The sequence below is a fragment of the Oncorhynchus keta genome, chromosome 9 (genome assembly GCF_023373465.1).
Source record: "Oncorhynchus keta strain PuntledgeMale-10-30-2019 chromosome 9, Oket_V2, whole genome shotgun sequence".
Taxonomy (NCBI): Eukaryota; Metazoa; Chordata; class Actinopteri; order Salmoniformes; family Salmonidae; genus Oncorhynchus; species Oncorhynchus keta.
In genome coordinates this window covers 22,977,485-22,992,115 of record NC_068429.1, presented here as the reverse complement: position 1 = coordinate 22,992,115, position 14,631 = coordinate 22,977,485, and the positions used below count along the sequence as shown (strand labels likewise).

The 14,631-nt window shown below is 44.4% G+C and overlaps 1 protein-coding gene across 19 annotated transcripts in view; it reads right to left on the bottom strand.

Annotated features, from left to right (window-relative positions):
* LOC118376650 (disabled homolog 2-interacting protein-like) overlaps positions 1-14,631 on the bottom strand; it is a 323,821-nt gene that overhangs the window by 128,570 nt on the left and 180,620 nt on the right. Inside the window, exons 1-2 of one of the 19 annotated variants that reach the window (XM_052525487.1) lie at positions 4,776-4,817; positions 3,766-4,157 (exon numbers count right to left, since the gene is read on the bottom strand). The exons of 13 other annotated variants lie outside the window; for them this stretch is intronic. The gene's annotated coding sequence lies outside the window, so the exon portion shown is untranslated. Of the gene's footprint in view, positions 1-3,765; positions 4,158-4,320; positions 4,418-4,723; positions 4,818-14,631 lie in introns of those variants that run through there. 5 more of the 19 variants (XM_052525485.1, XM_052525486.1, XM_052525482.1 and 2 more) reach the window with 5 other exon arrangements.

Here is a 14,631-nt window from a genome sequence, read left to right as displayed (position 1 = left end):
CTATCCTACCGATCCTCGACTTCGGCGATGTCATCTACAAAATGGCTTCCAACACTCTACTCAGCAAACTGGATGCAGTCTATCACAGTGCCATCCGTTTTGTCACTAAAGCACCTTATACCACCCACCACTGCGACTTGTATGCTCTAGTCGGCTGGCCCTCACTACATATTCGTCGCCAGACCCACTGGCTCCAGGTCATCTACAAGTCCATGCTAGGTAAAGCTCCGCCTTATCTCAGTTCACTGGTCACGATGGCAACACCCATCCGTAGCACGCGCTCCAGCAGGTGTATCTCACTGATCATCCCTAAAGCCAACACCTCATTTGGCCGCCTGTTCCAGTACTCTGCTGCCTGTGACTGGGATTGCAAAAATCGCTGAAGTTGGAGACTTTTATCTCCCTCACCAACTTCAAACATCAGCTATCCGAGCAGCTAACCGATCGCTGCAGCTGTACATAGTCTATTGGTAAATAGCTCACCCTTTTCACCTACCTCATTCCCATACTGTTTTTATACTGTTTTTATTTATTTACTTTTCTGCTCTTTTGCACACCAACATCTCTACCTGTACATGCCCATCTGATCATTTATCACCAGTGTTAATCTGCAAAATTGTATTATTCGCCTACCTCCTCATGCCTTTTGCACACATTGTATATAGACTGCCCATTTTTTTCTACTGTGTTATTGACTTGCTAAATTGTTTACTCCATGTGTAACTCTGTGTTGTCTGTTCACACTGCTATGCTTTATCTTGGCCAGGTCGCAGTTGCAAATGAGAACTTGTTCTCAACTAGCCTACCTGGTTAAATAAAGGTGAAATAAATAAATAAAATAAAATAAATACCTTTGAAATGTGGTTACGGGATTTAGGGAATGTAATACATATGGAAAAGATTCAATACAATACCTCCAATAGAAGTCCAATGTTTTACAAAATATGGCAGCCGATACTGGATGAATGGTCTAGTCCCGCTTCATAACTGGGTTGACGATCTGCTGCTACTCTGTGCTGTACTCCACTCAATATTTATTTTTGGCTTAACTACACTGCTTGTAATGACTATATGCTGTCTTCTTATACATGTACCACCTAATAGGATTTAGTTTTATTTTGTGTATGTGTGAGTTAAGTTTTGTTTTGTCCTCTAAATTGGCCATCCCATTCAACAGTACAATGAATGTCATTGTTAGTATTGCTATCTTTTTTATTTGATTTTTTATTGTAAAATAATAAACGTATCATAAAAATGTTAAAAGGTTTGCCATAGACACAACAGTGGTAGGTCTAATCACCAACAACGATGAGACAGCCTATAGGGAGGAGGTCAGAGACCTGACCATGTGGTGCTAGAATAACAACCTCTCCCTCAACGTGATCAAGACAAAGGAGATGATTGTGGACAACAGGAAAAGGAGGACCAAGCACACCCCCATTCTCATCGACAGGGCTGTAGTGGAGCAGGTTGAGAGTTTCAAGTCCCTTGGTGTACACATCACCAACAAACTATCATGGTCCAAGCACACCAAAACAGTCGTGAAGAGAGCATGACAAAGCCTATTCCCCTCAGGAGACTGGAAATATTTGGCATGGGTCCTCAGATCCTCAAAAGGTTTGACAGCTGCACCATCGAGAGCTTCTTGACTGGTTGCATCACTGCCTGGTATGGCAACTGCTCAGCTTCCTACCGCAAGGTACTACAGAGTGTAGTGCGTACGGCCCAGTACATCATTAGGGCCAAGCTTCCTGACACCCAGGACCTCAGTACCTCTGTAACAGGCTGTGTCAGAGGAAGGCCCTAAAAATTGTCATAGACTCCAGTCACCCTAGTCATAGATTGTTCTCTCTGATACTGCACGGCAATCGGTACCTGAGCGCCAAGTGGCCAAAATACTTCTTAACAGCTCTACCCCCAAGCCATAAATCTCCTAAACAGCTAGTCAAATGGCTACCCGGACTTTTTGCGTTGCCCCCCTCCCTCTTTTATACTGCTGGGACTCTCTGTTTATTATCTATACATAGTCACTTTAACTCCAGCTTCATGAACATATTACCTCAAATCCCTCGACTATCCGGTGCCCCCGCACATTGACCCTGTCCCAGTACCCCCTTGAATAGTCTTGCGACTGTTATTTTACTGCTGCTCTTTAATTATTTGTTTTTTTTATTCAAATGTTTTACTTATCTATTTTTTACTTTCCACTTATTTTTCTTAAAACTGCATTGTTGGTTAAGGGCTTGTAAGTAAGCATATTCAGCCCATGTGACAAATACAATTTGATTTGATTTGAGTTAAGATGTACAGTGTCTCCCCTCTGATTAATGTGTAAGCTACTGTATAGATTCATCACATACATAGATCTGTAGTCGGGCAGCGTCCAGTGTAAACATATATCTGTATTTGAAGATAAACAACACTGAGTGAAACTATGCTGGTGGTGAATGGCAGACGATGTTGATGATATTCTGGAGGGCAACACAGAAAACAACACTACCAGCTGACCTCTCGTTTCATCTCATCTCGTCTCGTCTCGTCTCCTCTCCTCTCCTCTACCGTCTTCTCTCCGCTACCTTCCCCTTCCTCAATCCTCCCCTTTCCTCAACCCTCCCCCTAGACAGACTGGGACAGAGAGAGTAGGGAACAGACAGGTATTGGGGACTACCTCAACCAGTAATGGTAGCAGTTCCCATCATCTCCCCCTCTCCTCTCCTCTCATGTATGAAAGAGATGTCTCTGTGAATGAAATTAGTCGTCACTCTCCTCTCCTCTCCTCTCCTCCTTTCCAGCTGTCCCCATAGCATTCTCTCTGTTACCCTTCTAGGGGTCAACGGGTCATCATGACAGCAATAATGACCTCATACTGTCAAGAGTTCCAGAACGGCAGCCCAAATCAACCAGTAACCTCACAGCGGTGGCCAGTCATCTGATTTCTGTTAGTGCTGGGCTGGAGAGGCTGACGACTGCCCCCTACATACACCACAGAGCCTCCTCTCTCTCTCTCTCTCTCTCTCTCTCTCTCTCTCTCTCTCTCTCTCTCTCTCTCTCTCTCTCTCTCTCTCTCTCTCTCTCTCTCTCTCTCTCTCTCTCTCTCTCTGCTTCATGCTATTTCTGTGACAGAGCAGCAGCTCTCATTCAAATCCCTAAGACCTCACATCCCTATCAGACAGCGAGAAGGTGTTGGTTCATGTTACCTATACAGTACAATAGATGAGAGCAAAACAAGAGCTGACTCCAGATCAGTGCATGCTCAATAACACTGTACTATACATTACACTGTGTTCACAGTAACACCTAGTTCTAAAGCAACTATCAGAGAGACGACCATTAAATTGATCATTTAATTATTATGTGCCTGGATGGTTTATTTGGCAACCTAAAATGAAATTTACCATGCCAGTGAAGTTAATTGAAATTAATTGAATTAAGAGGGAGGACAGCGCACAAAACAGGATGGAGCCTTGAATAAAGCTTGGGATCTCAATATAACCCCTTCTCCCTTTTATGTCCCTAATTTGTTTCCATACACACATACATACTGATATAAACACATCATTGAAATGCCATCCCTAACAGACACACACACACACACACACACACACACACACACACACACACACACACACACACACACACACACACACACACACACACACACACACACACACACACACACACACACACACACACACACACACACACACACACACACACACACACACTGCGAGTGACGTGAAAAGCAGCAGAACACAGAACACTCACCAGGCATGGTCAGAATTCCTCAGAACAATTGTACAAGGCTGGCAGATTAACAGAGAGAGAGAGAGGGGGAGACTGGTTGTGCCAGAGAGAATAAATAAAGGAAGGACCGGAGGAGGTCTTTCTCAAAGCTCCATTTTCCCTTCCCACTGCCGAGTGCTTGCTCCTTCTGATTGTTTTCTTTGTGGCTCTCTTCCTCCTCTCTGTTTTCCTTGTGGCTCTCTTCCTCCTTCTCTCTGTTTTCCTTGTGGCTCTCTTCCTCCTTATCTCTGTTTTCCTTGGGGCTCTCTTCCTCCTTCTCTCTCTCCCTCTCTTTATGCTACTGCTGCTTCGAGGCGAGGGGCGGAGAATCAGTGACACAATGCTCTCATGCTCTCCCTTCTCTCTCTCTCCACCTTCTCTCCTTCTCTCTCTCTCCACCTTCTCTCCCTTCTCTTTCTCTCCACCTTCTTTCCATTCTCTCTCTCCACCTCTCTCTCTCCACATTCTCTCTCTTCTCTCTCCACCTTCTCTATCTTCTCTCTCTCTCCACCTTCTCTCTCTTCTCTCTCTCTCCACCTTCTCTCCCTTCTCTCTCTCTCCACCTTCTCTCCCTTCTCTCTCTCTCCACCTTCTCTCCCTTCTCTCTCTCTCCACCTTCTCTCCCTTCTCTCTCGCTCCACCTTCTCTCCCTTCTCTCTCTCCACCTTCTCTCCCTTCTCTCTCTCCCTTCTCTCCCTTTTCTCTCTCTCCCTCTTCTCTCCCTTCTCTCTCTCCACCTTCTCTCCCTTCTCTCTCTCTCCAACTTCTCTCCCTTCTCTCTCTCTCCAACTTCTCTCCCTTCTCTCTCTCTCCAACTTCTCTCCCTTCTCTCTCTCTCCACATTCTCTCCCTTCTCTCTCTCTCCACCTCTCTCCCTTATCTCTCTCTCCACCTTCTCTCCCTTCTCTCTCTCCACCTTCTCTCCCTTCTCTCTCTCCACCTTCTCTCCCTTCTCTCTCTCTCCACCTTCTCTCCCTTCTCTCTCTCTCCACCTTCTCTCCCTTCTCTCTCTCTCCACCTTCTCTCCCTTCTCTCTCTCTGGTTTTCCTTTTTTTCCTTTTGCTCCCTCTCTATCTCCTCTCTCTCTATCATTATTTTGTCTGTCCTACTTCCAGTGCCCTCTCTGAAATGAGACACAGACTCTCCTTTCCTCCCTATCTCTCTGCCTGCCTGTGTGTGTGTGTGTGTGTGTGTGTGTGTGTGTGTGTGTGTGTGTGTGTGTGTGTGTGTGTGTGTGTGTGTGTGTGTGTGTGTGTGTGTGTGTGTGTGTGTGTGTGTGTGTGTGTGTGTGTGTGTGTGTGTGTGTGTGTGTGTGTGTAAGTGTGCCCAATGTCCATACACAATGCTCAGAGCAGGGGATCTTACAGGCTTTTCTTTGGAGTCACGTCACATAACAGCCCAGTCAAAGCAAGTGAAATGGATAAACAACAGGGAAATAAACATTTTATTTGATTTATTTTACCTTTATTTAACTAAGCAAGAACAAATTGAACTGACAAGGTAAAAATCTGTCGTTCTGCCTCTGAACAAGTCAGTTAAGAACAAATTCTTATTTTCAATGACAGCCTAGGAACAGTGGCCGTTCCTAGGCCGTCATTGAACAGTGGCCGTTCCTAGTTAACCCACTGTTCCTAGGCCTTCATTGAAAATAAGAATTTGTTCTTAACTAACTTGTTCAGGGGCAGAACAACAGATTTTTACCTTGTCAGTTCTGGGATTTGATCTTGCAAACTCTCAGTTACTAGTCCAACACTAACCACTAGGTTACAATGCCACCCCAATATTGGAGCACCACGATAAAAAATGAACAGTAAATATTACACCCACACAAGTTCCAAAAGAATAAAGACATTTCAAATGTCATATTATGTGATGTGATGATGATGTGCAAATAGTTGAAGTAAAAAATAAATAAACATACATATGGTTTGTATTGTTGTGGTGTGTGTTCTTCACTGGTTGCCCTTTTCTTGTGGCAACAGGTCACAAATCTTCATACTGCGATTGCACACTGTGCTACATCACCCAGTAGATATGGGAATTTATCAAAATTGGATTTGTTTTCTATTTTTTGTGGGTCTGTGTAATCTGAAGGAAATATGTGTCTCTAATATGGTCATACATTTGGCAGGAGGTTAGGAAGTGCAGCTCAGTTTCCACGTCATTTTGTGGGCAGTGTGCACATAGCCTGTCTTCGCTTGAGAGCCAGGTCTGCCTACGGCGGCCTTTCTCAATAGCAAGGCTATGCTCACTGAGTCTGCACATAGTCAAAGATTACCTTAATTAAGTTTGTGTCAGTCACAGTGGTCAGGTATTCTGCCACTGTACTCTCTGTTTAGGGTCAAATAGCATTCTAGTTTGCTCAGTTTAATTTTTATTTTATTTCCAATGTGTCAAGTAATTATCATTTTGTTTTGTCATCATTTTGTTGGGTCTAATTGTGTTGCTGTCCTGGGGCTCTGTGGGGTCTGTTTGTGTTTGTGAACAGAGCCCCAGGACCAGCTTGCTTAGGTGATGGCTTTGTTATGGAAGGTTTGGGAATCGCTTCCTTTTAGGTGGTTGTAGAATTGAATGGCTCTTTTCAGAAAAATGTATCCATGCTTTTGTTACTTCTAGGTTGGACTACTGCAATGCTCTACTTTCCGGCTACCCGGATGAAGCACTAAATACTCTTCAGTTAGTGCTAAATACGGCTGCTAGAATCCTGACCAGATCCAAAATATTTGATCATATTACTCTTACCTATCTCTCTGATTTGGTCCTGCCGTACATACCTACACGTACGCTACGGTCACAAGACGCAGGCCTCCTAATTGTCCCTATAATTTCTAAGCAAATAGCTGGAGGCAGGGCTTTCTCCTATAGAGCTCCATTTTTATGGAATAGTCTGCCTACCCATGTGAGAGACGCAGACTCGGTCTCAACCTTTAAGTCTTTACTGAAGACTCATCTCTTCAGTGGGTCATATGATTGAGTGTAGTCTGGCCCAGGAGTGTGAAGGTGAACGGAAAGGCTCTGGAGCATCGAACCGCCCTTGCTGTCTCTGCCTGGCCGGTTCCCCTCTTTCCACTGGGATTCTCTGCCTCTAACCCTATTACAGGGGCTGAGTCACTGGCTTACTGGTGCTCTTCCATGCCGTCCCTAGGAGGGGTGCATCACCTGAGTGGGTTGAGTCACTGACGTGATTTTCCTGTCTGGGTTGGCGCCTCCCTTGGGTTGTGCCGTGGTGGAGATCTTTGTGGGCTATACTCGGCCTTGTCTCAGGATGGTAAGTTGGTGGTTGAAGATATCCCCCTAGTGGTGTGGGGGCTGTGCTATGACAAAGTGGGTGGGGTTATATCCTGCCTGTTTGGCCCTGTCTGGAGGTATCATCGGATAGGACCGCAGTGTCTCCTGACCCCTCCTGTCCCAGCCTCCAGTATTTATGCTGCAGTAGTTTATGTGTCGGGGGGCTAGGGTCAGTCTGTTATATCTGGAGTACTTCTCCTGTCTTATCCTGTGTGAATTTAAGTATGCTCACTCTAATTATCTCTTTCTCTCTTTCTTTCTCTCTCTCGGAGGACCTGAGCCCTAGGACCATGCCTCAGGACTACCTGGCATGATGACTCCTTGCTGTCCCCAGTCCACCTGGCCGTGCTGCTGCTCCAGTTTCAACTGTTTTGCCTGCGGCTATGGAACCCTGACCTGTTCACCGGATGTGCTACCTGTTCCAGACCTGCTGTTTTCAACTCTCTAGAGACAGCAGGAGCAGTAGAGATACTCTCAATGATCGGCTATGAAAAGCCAACTGACATTTACTCCTGAGGTGCTGATTTTCTGCACCCTCGACAACTACTTTGATTATTATTATTTGACCATGCTGGTCATTTATGAACATTTGAACATCTTGGCCGTGTTCTGTTATAATCTCCACCGGCACAGCCAGAAGAGAACTGGCCACCCCTCATAGCCTGGTTCCTCTCTAGGTTTCTTCCTAGGTTTTGGCCGTTCTAGGGAGTTTTCCTAGCCACTGTACATCTACACCTGCATTGCTTGCTGTTCGGGGTTTTAGGCTGGGTTTCTGTACAGGACTTTGAGATATCAGCTGATGTAAGAAGGGCTATATAAATAAATTTGCTTTGATTGGATTTCTGGATTTGGATAATTAGGGGGTATCGGCCTAATTCTGCTCTGCATGCATTATTGGTGTTTTACGTGGGGCGTGGATTTGGTGTTTGTCCCATGTGAATTCTTGGTTGGTGAGTGGACCCCAGACCACACAACCATAAAGGGCAATGGGTTATTATAACTGATTCAAGTATTTTTAGCCAGAGATCGTAATTGGTATGTCAAATTTGATGTTCCTTTTGATGGCATAGAAGGCCCTTCTTGCCTTGTCTCAGATTGTTCACAGCTTTGTGGAAGTTACTGGTGGCGCTGATGTTTAGGCTGAGGTATGTATCGTTTTTTGTGTGCTCCAAGGCAACAGTGTCTAGATGGAATTTGTATTCGTGGTCCTGGGTCACCATTATTTTTGTCTTACTGACAGGGTCCCAGGTCTGGCAGAATCTGTGCAGAAGATCTAGTTGCTGCTGTAGGCCCTCCTTGTTTGGTGACAGAAGCACCAGATCGTCAGTAGACATTTGACTTCAGATTCTAGCAGGGTGAGGTTGGGTGCTGCACACTGTTCTCGTGCCCTCGCCAATTCGTTGATATATATGTGGAAGAGGGCTGAAGCTGCATCCCTGTCTCACCCCTCAGCTCTGTGGAAAGAAATGTGGTGGTTTTTTGCCAATTTTAACAACACGTTTGATTACATGGATTTGATGGTTTCTTCAGTTACATTGAGCTGATTTCTGACGTGCTGTTCTTTCTTTTTCCATAGAGTATTTCTGTATTGTTTTAGTGATTACCATAGCGACGGCGTTGACGCAGGTTTTCTGGGTCTCTATGTTTTTGGTTGGATAGGTTTCTCAATTTCTTTCTTAAGTTTTTGCTTTCTTCTTTAAACCATTTGTCATTGTTAATTTTCTTAGGTTGTCTGCTTGAAATGTTTTGATTTGATAGGGAAGCTGAGAGTGTCAAGCATTCTCCCGCTCCCCCTCCCTGGGGCTCGAAGGCACCAGGCTCCCCAGCATTACGCACTCCTGCCACCATCAGTACACACACCTGCCTTCCCCCCGTCATGCACATCATCGATTATTGGACTCACCTCGACTCAATCCCCTGTTTATTACCTCCCCTATATGTGCCAGTTCCCCAGGTTTGTTCCTCGCTGCTGCATTAATGTTCGTATGTCGTTGTTACCCGTGTGCTGACCCTGGTCCTGTCTTGTTACCTGTCTGTTCCTCGTTGCTGCATTAATGTTCATATGTCGTTGTTACCCGTGTGCTGACCCTGGTCCTGTCTTGTTACCTGTCTGTTCCTCCATGCTGCATTAATGTTCGTATGTCGTTGTTACCCGTGTGCTGACCCTGGTCCTGTCTTGTTACCTGTCTGTTCCTCCATGCTGCATTAATGTTCATATGTCGTTGTTACCCGTGTGCTGACCCTGGTCCTGTCTTGTTACCTGTCTGTTCCTCCATGCTGCATTAATGTTCGTATGTCGTTGTTACCCGTGTGCTGACCCTGGTCCTGTCTTGTTACCTGTCTGTTCCTCGTTGCTGCATTAATGTTCATATGTCGTTGTTACCCGTGTGCTGACCCTGGTCCTGTCTTGTTACCTGTCTGTTCCTCCATGCTGCATTAATGTTCATATGTCGTTGTTACCCGTGTGCTGACCCTGGTCCTGTCTTGTTACCTGTCTGTTCCTCCATGCTGCATTAATGTTCATATCGTTGTAACCCGTGTTCCTCCATGCTGCATTAATGTTCATATGTCGTTGTAACCCGTGTGCTGACCCTGGTCCTGTCTTGTTACCTGTCTGTTCCTCCATGCTGCATTAATGTTCATATGTCGTTGTTACCCGTGTGCTGACCCTGGTCCCTTGGGTCCTGTCTTGTTACCTGTCTGTTCCTCATTATGTGTTCAACTCCCCGTACCTGCTTCTCATCTCCAGCGTCGGTCCTTTCATAGGTCAGATATACTGTTTAGGTTTTCTACTGCCAGGTTTACACAATCACTATTACAGTGAAACCTTTGTCAAGGAAATTGTCGAGAAGGGATTGAATTGGTTGTTGCCTAATTGTTTTTTGGTAGATTTCCACACTACTCTCCTTCCATTTATAGCTTTTCTTAATATTGTTCAGGTCCTTTGGCATTGATGCCTTATGATTGAGCAAAGCTCTGTTCAAGTAGAGTGTAATTTTGTGATCTGATAGGGGTGTCAGTGGGCTGACTGTGAATGGTCTAAGAGACTCTGGGTTGAGGCCAGTGATAAAGTAGTCTACAGTACTATTGCCAAAAGATGAGCTATAGGTGTACCTACCATAGGATTCCCCTCAAAGCCTACTCTTGACTATGTAGATACCCAGCATCCGACAGAGCTGCAGGAGTTGTGACTTGTTTTTGTTGGTTATGTTGTCATAGTTGTGTCTGGGGGGAGGAAATGTTGTCGCCTCCATGTAGGTGTTTGTCTACCTGTGTGCTGAGGGTGTCAGGTTCTTGTCCAGTTCTGGCATTAAGATCACCACACACTATTACATGTCCCTGGGCCTGGAAATCTGCCCATCTAGGATGGTTAAAGCTGTCATCGTCAAAGGTAGCACACATGAGGACATTTATCTCTGTTGAGATAATTTTCTTATTCATTTCTAGCCAGATGTAAAATGTTCCTGTTTTGACTCATTTAATAGAGTGGGTTAGGTCTGCTCTATATCAAATTAGCACACCCCCTGAGTCTCTTCCCTGTTTCACATCTGGTAGAATGGTGGATGGGACTACCAGCTTTCTGTAACCTAGAGGGCCAACAGTGGGTCCGTCTCCTTTATACCATGTTTCTTGTAGGATGACAATGTTTGTATATCCAATGTCTTTGATTAAGTCTGGGTTCCTGCTCTTCATGTCAAAGGCAGATGACCTCAGACTTTATATATTCCAGGATGAGATAGTAAAAGCTTTGTGTTGTCTAGTGTTGTTTTTGTGTGGTTTAGGCCTCTCTCTCTCTCTCTCTCTCTCTCTCTCTCTCTCTCTCTCTCTCTCTCTCTCTCTCTCTCTCTCTCTCTCTCTCTCTCTCAGCGTGATTAACTGTAACCCCCCTTTTCCCTCTCTCCGTGTGCAGCGGGAGGTGTGTGTGTGGGTGGTGCAGCCTGGATCTGCTCCTTTGTGCCTCCAATGTGTGTGTGTTTTTGTTTGTTGGTATTTGACTAGGATCCCCATTAGCTGTTGCGAAAGCAGCACCTTGTCTTCCTGGGGTCCACACAAAACATGAAACATGACATAATACAGAACATTAATAGGCAAGAACAGTTCAAGGACAGAACTACATACATTTAAAAAAGGCACACGTAGCCTACATATCAATACATACACACAAACTATCTAGGTCAAATAGGGGAGAGGCATTGTGCTGTGAGGTGTTGCTTTATCTGTTTTTTGAAACCAGGTTTGCTGTTCATATGCACATTATGAGATGGAAGGAAGTTCTATGCAATAATGGCTTTATATAATACTGTACGCTTTTTTGAATTTGTTCTGGATTTGTGGACTGTGAAAAGACCCCTGGTGGCATGTCTGGTTTCTTATAAAATAAGAAGTGATGCAGTCAGTCTCTCTTCCTCTTAGCCAAGAGAGACTGACATGCATAGTATTTATATTAGTCCTCTGTTTTCAACGAAGAGCAAGATGTGCGTGCACATGTATCCACCCCCTTTGCTATGAAGCCCCTAAATAAGATCTGGTGCAACCAATTACCTTCAGAAGTCAGATAATTAGCTAAATAAAGCCCACCTCTGTGCAATCTAAGTGTCACATGATCTCAGTATACAGTTGAAGTCGGATGTTTACATACACTTAGGTTGGAGCCATTAAAACTAGTTTTTCAACCACTTCACAATATCTTGTTAACAAACTATAGTTTTGGCAAGTCAGTAAGGACATCTACTTCGTGCAGGACACAAGTCATTTTCCCAGCAATTGTTTACACACAGATTATTTCACTTATAAATCACTGTATCACAATTCCAGTGGTTCAGAGGTTTACATACACTAAATTGACTGTACCTTTAAACAGCTTGGAAAATTCCAGAAAATTATGTCATGGCTTTAGAAGCTTCTGATAGGCTAATTGACATCATTTGAGTCAATGGAGGTGTACCTGTGGATGTATTTCAAGGCCTACCTTCAAACTCAGTGCCTCTTTGCTTGACATCATGGGAAATTCAAAAGAAACCAGCAAAAAATTGGAGACCTCCACAATTCTGGTACATTCTTGGGAGCAATTTCCAAATGCCTGAAAGTACCACGTTCATCTGTACGAACAATGTTACGCAAGGATGAACATCATGGGACCACGCAGCCATCATACCGCTCAGGAAGGAGACGTGTTCTGTCTCCTAGAGATGAACTTACTTTGGTGCGAAAAGTGCAAAATCAATCCGAGAACAACAGCAAAGGATCTTGGGAAGATGCTGGAGGAAACAAGTACAAAAGTATCTATATCCACAGTTAAATGAGTCCTATATCGACATGAAAGGCAGCACAGCAAGGAAGAAGCCACTGCTCCAAAACCTCCATAAAAAGCCAGACTATGATTTGCAACTGCACATGGGGACAAAGATCATACTTTTTTTTCCCTAGTCTGATGAAACAAAAATATAACTGTTTGGCCATAACAACCATCGTTATGTTTAGAGGAAAAGGGGGAGGCTTGCAAGCCGAAGAACACCATCCAACCGTGAAGCCCGGGGGTGGCAGCATCATGTTGTGGGGGTGGTCTGCAGCAGGAGGGACTGGTGCACTTCTACTATTATTCTGACATTTTGCATTCTTAAAATAAAGTGGTGATCCTGATGGACCTCAGACAGGGAATTTTTACTAGGATTAAAGGTCAACAATTGTGAAAAACTGAGTTTAAATGTATTTGGCTAAGGTGTATGTAAACGTCTGACTTCAACTGTACATACACCTGTTCTGAAAGGCCCCAGAGTCTGCAACACCACTAAGCAAGGGGCACCACCAAGCAAGTGGGACCATGAAGACCAAGGAGCTCTCCAAACAGGTCAGGGACAGAGTTGTGGAGAAGTACAGATCAGGGTTGGGTTATAAAAAAATATCTGAAACTTTGAACATCCCATGGAGCACCATTTAATCCATTACTAAAAAATGGAAAGAATATTGCACCACAACAAACCTGCCAAGAGAGGACCGCTCACCAAAACTCATGGACCAGGCAAGGAGGGCATTAATCAGAGGCAACAAAGAGACCAAAGATCACCCTGAAGGAGCTGCCAAGCTCCACAACTGAGGTTGGAGTATCTGTCCATAGGACCACTTTAAAACCTCTTGAAGCTAGGTGGCACTATTTTAATGTTTGGAAAAATAACATTCCCAAAGTAAACAGCCTATTTCTCAGGACCAGATGCTAGAATATGCATATACTTGACAGATTAGGATAGAAAACACTCTAAAGTTTCCAAAACTGTCAAAATATTGTATGTGAGTATAACAGAACTGATATTGCAGGTGAAACCCTGAGGAAAATCCAATCAGGAAGTGCCTCTTATTTTGAAACCCTTCTGTTCTTATGCATCCCAAAATGGGGTGTGGGGGGGGATACTTTTGCAAGCCACTGTGTGGTTGAATCATCATACATGGAAACACATGCTTTGTTTAATGCCAGTGGCATTAAGAAAAGAAAAGAGTACAGGGCCTAGAGAGCTGTCCTGCGGTACACCACACTTTACATGTTTGACATTAGAGAAAATTCTATTAAAGAAAACCCTCTGAGTTCTATTAGATAGATAGCTCTGAACCCATGATATAGCAGAGATTGAAAAGCAATAAGACATATGTTTTCTCAACAACAGGTTATGGTCAATAATGTCAGAGGGTGCACTGAAATCTAACAGTACAGCTCCCACAATCTTCTTATTATCAATTTCTTTCAACCAATCATCAACCAGTCATTTTTGTCAGTGCAGTACATGTTGAGTGCCCTTCACTGTGTGTGTGCTCTTTGTCCTGTCGGCTCAGTCTGAGGAAGGCTGCCTCCCAAGAAGCTACGGTTGCCACTTCCTATAGGCAAGGACTCTGGCCAGGGTTAGGGATGGAGATACAGTAGCTGCAGGCTGGGGATAGCACTGGGGCTAAGCTTATACAGTAGCCTACAAAAAGTGGAACTCATTATTAAGTACTTTGACCTAAAACCTAAATACGTTCACAATACATGCTACACGTATAAAATTCCACAGATGCTTTCAGGTACAATCTTGTTGCTGTGAAATGTCCCGTATACCTGCTGCATGCAAGATGAAAGAGCAGTTATTTAGTCTAAAAGCTATTGGGAGGTTCTGAATGCCTCTGTCTAAAGCTCTGTACAGCATTCACACACGCCAGACACCAATAAGTGCAGTTGCTATTCATACCCAACACAGCTATAATACACTAAAATACTTTCTGTCTCTCCAATGTGTTCCCCCAATGGAGATATGGAGTGGGCCAGATTTTGCATTAGGGCTTTCATATAAGCCTACGCTATTTCATAGAAGAAGAGAGAGGTGAAAGTGCTGATTGTAGAACTATGGTAACTAAACACACAGATAGAGACAGTAGGTGCTGTGAGAGAGAGGGATAGAGGGAGAGACAGGGAGAGAATGAGACAGGGAGAGACAGGGAGACAATGAGACAGGGATAATGAGAGAAGAGGAGAGGGAAAGGAATAGGGATAAAAATAGGGAGAGGGAGAGAGGGAGAGAATGAGACAGGGATAAT